The sequence below is a fragment of the Atta colombica genome, unplaced genomic scaffold, assembly GCF_001594045.1.
Source record: "Atta colombica isolate Treedump-2 unplaced genomic scaffold, Acol1.0 scaffold47, whole genome shotgun sequence".
NCBI classification, from domain to species: domain Eukaryota; kingdom Metazoa; phylum Arthropoda; class Insecta; order Hymenoptera; family Formicidae; genus Atta; species Atta colombica.
Genome location: NW_017259536.1, coordinates 3,284,891 through 3,291,036, shown reverse-complemented (window position 1 = coordinate 3,291,036; position 6,146 = coordinate 3,284,891).

Here is a 6,146-nt window from a genome sequence, read left to right as displayed (position 1 = left end):
GCCGAAGAGAGTTCATTTATTTCCGTTCTTTTATTATTTTTTATTTTTATTTTTGTTTTTCCTTTATCTCTTTTCTTCTTCTTTTTTTTTCCCGTTTTCTAATAACATTCAACATGCCAAATATATACGTGAGCACTCGTCGCGCACGCGCGCGCATAACTCTGCCAAAAGTATGACAGTACTACCTCATCGTTTTGCAATGCATTACACACAGGGAACACAATAGCGATATATTATACAGTACAATAAAATCTGTACATTCCGTACAGCCGCTACTATTATTACTACTACTATTATTACTAATACTTTGTCCGGTTAATGTCGGAGCAGTTCTCCTGCCATTGCTACCCTCTTGGGAGGGTAGCGCAAAATCATGGATCTCGGAGCTTACACAGACCGTAGATTGATTTTAAATTAATTGCTATATGCTTCGCTTATATAAATCAGAATCCATTCACGCTAGTCAAACACATTTGATGTTTTATTTCTTCGCTACAATCATTCCCGTCTCATGAAGTTCATTCGTCCGAGAAGCTCCGAGATCTTCGATTCGCGCACGTGATGTGCTATCTATACGTAAAATACAGTGAGAGCAAAAAGTATTCGTACAAGGAAATTTTTTTTTATAAAAAAAATATCTTCTTTGTAAAAAATAAACATTAATTAGCAATTTTGTACAATGAATATATTCTATTCTAACATAAACAAACGAGCTTCGCATTTCTGATTTTAGAAGCTTTTCGATTGTACGAATACTTTTTAAGCATCCATACAATAGAATTTTTAATTTTCGCTTATTTTTCAGATGATATATTTTCTATAATTAATACACATATCTTTTTGGTATATATAATTTTAAGAAATACATACCGTATTCTATTTTATTCTTTATGAATAAATTGTTAATTACCCAGCAAGAAATGATCGTCAATTAAACGACGTCAGATCGACGTCGAATGGGTGTTGAAATCATCGTATCGATATCGATTCGACATCAATTCAATGACTTATTTCTCGCTGGATAATATTTACTTTTTAAAAATAAAGTTTTTTTTTAAAAAAATATTTTCTCTGTACGAACACTTTTTGCACTCACTGTAAGTCCATTTTCTTTCCGTTTTGTTGTCGCGAGGGGCGCATTATTGAAATAACACAACATGTATGTACAACTGTGAAGCCGTAGTGAATGAACGCGAGAGCGAGCGAGTGCGTACACATATGCATGAGCAGTCGTGAATGCGCGCGTGAAGCGATTCGCGGGAAGAAAGAAGAGCCGCAATTATGCGTTGTGATCCGTTGTTCGAAATTGCAACGCGAAGTTATCCGACGTGTCGTCGAACGTTGCTGAAGCGATCGCGACTGGTTGTACCGTTTTCGTCCCGGGGATGAAGCGAAAGAGGTGATAATACAGAGAAGTGTTGATCATCGAATAAAATCGGTGAGATTAGCGCCGATGCGCTGATGAAGGAGGTGATGATGGAAAGCGAAAATTATTCGAGCGTAGGTGACATCGATTGTCCCGAGGGAGCGTAAAGGGAAGTTAATCGCCGGGGATGGGATTAATGATGCTGGACGACGGAGATTACATAGTTATAGAGAAGTTAATTCCCGGGGGAGAAGCCGCGGGAAAAGGATATTCAAAGATGTTATGTGTCGTTTACGTATGTGATGATAGGAACATACACACACGCGCACACACATACATACACGTACACAGAGAGATAGGGAGAGAGGAGGAGAGAGTTATGGGAGAGACACACGCACGTGGACAGTACACATGCTAGTGTAAATAGATACGGTCGCGTATGCCAAGTTATATAATGAATCTTTTACTTAATATATATACAAAATATATATATTGTTTTCGGCTGTTCTGCTAAGCAGAGGCAAAGGGGGGGGGAGGATACCTTTAAGTGGTACAATGAATTAGCGTTAAGTTTAAGTAGAAGAGGGATCGAGTTATTGGCAGAGTCGAGCGGCGAAATTCGAAAGATTTAGAATAATAACGTCATCAGACGCGGAATTTCTGGAGGGGAGGAGGAGTCGGTTAAACCCAGGGTTTAATTGTTTTGTCATACGTAAGGATTATAGGAGTGCATACGTAGTAAAGGTATTTCACACCTGACACTTACACGAAATACACACACGTACACATACATCAGATCGGAAGAGCGAGAGGCAATGTCGGTCAAGAAAATTATAAGAGAAAAGTAAAAGAACATACGTACCTAAAAAATAAACGACGTAGAATTAAAGTGAAAATTTAGAATTAATTATAGTCGTAATATTATCTCGACATCGATTATGCGCGTAAATGTATTTGGAACAGCCGAAAATCGGCAATTTCACTCAAATCACTGATTTGAATCACTGATTTCGTCGTATCGCTTTGCTCAAAAGTAATCGAATGATTCTTCAACGCGCTGTCGAAACGAAATTACGATATTTTTATTATATACGTTTTCCTCTCGATTCTCCCCGAGCTCGTCAATACCGAGCATTTCCAGCTCGAGGATAATATTAGTATATTCCAAATTCGCTGCTACAGTCGATTTTCGTCGAGGTACGCGCAAGAGACGGATTCGCGATCAGAGGTCGAAAGTGTGTGAAACGAAACGCGCGCGTTTTCAGTTCCCAAGTTTTCGCGATCCGTCGTACCATGGTATAAAAATATAAAGTATTCCATTCCCAAGGATGTGCAGTCGTCTTGAACATGGCGGCTACTCTTTGACCAATCAAAGCGCTACCCTAAATTTAGGGTAAGCATTTGATTGGGTGCTCTGATTTAGTCTGCTGGCCATTATACGCAACGAAATATCTTATATTCTTATACCATGCGTCGTACATCCGGATGTAAGAATTATATTTGGTCTATATGTATATATATATGTACCCGCAGGAATACACACACGTACACACAGACAGACACGTACACACGTACACGACACTCGCGCGACGCGCGTACGCGCGCATACGTACGCGTATGTATGTACCATTATTGTATCACGGCGGTAGGATAAAATGTTGCATGTTGTTTCTATAATATGTGTTTTACGGATTGAGAATCCTTTATAGATGTCGTGTGTGACACAAGGCTTGACACGAGAGACGAGAGATGTTCACACCGTGGCTCGTTCGTGCGCGCACGCTTTCGAGAGGCGAAGAGCGATCCCGCGAGAAAGCCGGATAATCAATGTATAAAAAAGAAATTTCTAAGTAATTTAAAATTTCCAGAACATGGTACTCATTTTCTAAATTGATCTTCGAAATTAAGAAAGGTAGGGTGACACAAAAATTCCACGGGAAAAAAAAGTCTCGTTTTCAATCTGGTTTTTTTCGATCAAAGAATTCGAACGTTATTGAAAATTGCATCGGATTGAGAAAAATTGTCGTTAAATTGATCATATATTACAATGATTTGAGTGCAGTATTCGAAATTGCGCGTTCGAAACGGACGATTATCACGGTGTGAACGGGAAACCTTCATTATCATTCGCATCGCGCGGGCAGCGAGTCCTCCAGGACAGACAGAGAAAAAGGAAATCGCGGCTGCCCGCGGGAGGAGAGTGAGAAAGCAAAATTGATGTCATCATTGCACCTACACCGCGCGCAGAGAGTGCACCGGCAACTACTGTACCGTTTGCTCGTATAGTATATAATAGTACTATACCGTAGTTGATAATGATTACATAATACATGTATCACGCACGCATAAGCATATTTAAAAATCGACGGAGCAATGAAAGAAAGAAAAAAAAAGAAAAAGAAGCAAAAAGAAGATACGACAGAAGGGGGGAGGGGCGACAAAAAGAGAATGAAGGGGAAGCAGACACATGGCGTAGCGATGTCGCAAAGCGGGACCTCGAACGTCCGGGGAACGAGCGGCTCGTTTCCCGGCTGCAACTTATAGTACAAAGTAAACGTAATGTTTAAGGGTTAACAAACAGAACAGACAGGATGTGTGGATTTTGTAAACTTACTATACACGCTGTAGAGAAAAAAATGAAGAATTATATAGGTAAATACACATAGAGAGAGAGAGAGAGAGAGAGAGAGAGAGAGAGAGAGAGAGAGAGAGAGAGAACCAAGTGCGTCGCGTGGCCGAATCGGTGACGAGCTCGTCGTCGAGGACCGTTCCGCGCGATCGGCCTCCGCTCACGGAGTCCAACGCGATCACGATGAACGATTTCGCCGTATCCTTGTATATCTCAACGTCGACATGGATCCATCCGTAACGTTGCGATCGAGTTAAAACGTTAATGCGTCGACGGCGAACTGTTTCGCCGCGACGCTCGGAGTATCCGTGTCTGTACTCCCGAGGCGCGACAATGGGACGTCGCGCGCCGCGCCTATCTCGCGTTCCCCGTTCCTTATCTTATCAACACAATAAGACTGACCTCTCATCGTGGCGACGTATGCGAGAACACTGCCACAGAGGCCGGGCCGGGACCTCCGCTAGCCTCGTCGCCGATCGCATTCGAATAAACGGCCCGCGGCCGCCGCAATAACGGATCACAATACTTTGTCACACACTAGTACAAATGCTACCTCACACACGACATACAGGGTGCGCACAGAATGAAGCTTATGAAAAAAAAAAAAAAAAAATCTCTGTGTATAACATGGTAAAGCGATAGTTTGCAAGATCGGATAGGACCGTCGCGTCGCGCCGCCGCCGTCGTTCTCATTTCGGGGAGAAAAGGAAATAAGGAAGAAGATTGTGAAAAAAAAAACATAATAGAAAAGCTGTTAATGATCGAGCAAGCATCCTTCCGCTCCAGAAAAATGTCGACGGCGTATGGCGCGCCGCGTACTCCTTTTCTCTCAGGAATATGAAAACCAAGTACAAACTACAAAGTATAATAGTCTATAAGGTTCTTAATAAACATAAATCAATGAATCAAGCGATGCAATAGTTGAGTGTATAGTAGGGACTGTGTCGGTGTGTTCGTTCGTTAAAAGACCTCTTCTCTCCGATGTATATCGCCAGGTGTCAAACGCTTTGTTAAATTCACAACCGCGAATCCTTGATCGTTCGCCATGGAAATCAGTCTAGGAATGTGTGATCTCCGAATTGATTGGCTAAAAATCGATTTTTACAAAAGATAGGCCTGAAACAGATCTCTTTGATAAAAAAAAGAAGTGATTCTTTAGGAAGAATCGATCTAAAGTAATCCCTTTTATTTAGAAAAATCGATTTTTCGCACAAAAAATCAGTTAAAAATAACTTTTCTTTTTTGGAGAAGATCGATTTTTTTTTAGAGAAACGGAGCATTCCTAGAAATTATCGGACTCATTGCCGATATCTCTCTCGTGATTTTCCCGCACGACCGAAGTCGAAAGACGCATAGTTACGCATAACATAAATACAGACATATAACGAGTCCACGCGCTTCTCTCGAGTTCTTTATGCGAATCCTTTTCCCATACGTTAAACCGTGTGCAAATGTTCTCGTTGTTACAATATATATATTTAAGTAAAAAATTTGAGCCATAAATGGTAAGCAAATCGGCCAGTAAAGAAACGTAAGATTATTGCTTTACGTTCTTTATTGCGATTGGCTAATTCGTTTACTGCTTACGACTTACTGCCTTACGTTTTATGTTTCTGTCTTTATTTTTCGTTGACTCTTGAACTGTTTCTCGTCCAGCGATGTTAATTGTTTCCTTTTGTAGCAGCAGCCGATTGTTCATCAATTTCTGTTTGGTCAAACGAGACACGTTTGTATCCCACCGAGTTTATGTTTTCTTTTCTTTAATATATGCATACAAAGTAATATGGTTACTTAAAAAAAAAAATGTAATAATGAAAGGAAATTCAACATAGACGCAAATTAGGGTTTTACTTTGCTTTCCGTTTCGTCTCGGTGGACGCGAGAATCATCGTCAACAAAATCATTCCTTCTCTGATTAATTATCGCTGTTTTTTTCTTTATCATTTTATTTTATTTCCACGTCGGCGGAAAAACGTGAGTTTTTTTGAGTTGTTAGACGCGAATTGTTTACCTAGTACTCGGAGAATATCGATCAGACTTCACCAGTGCTTACATACACATAAATAAACAAATGCACACAATCATATAATATATTGATAAGTATATGAAACCGCTTCTACCTCAGACTCCGTATCTATCTATATATATATA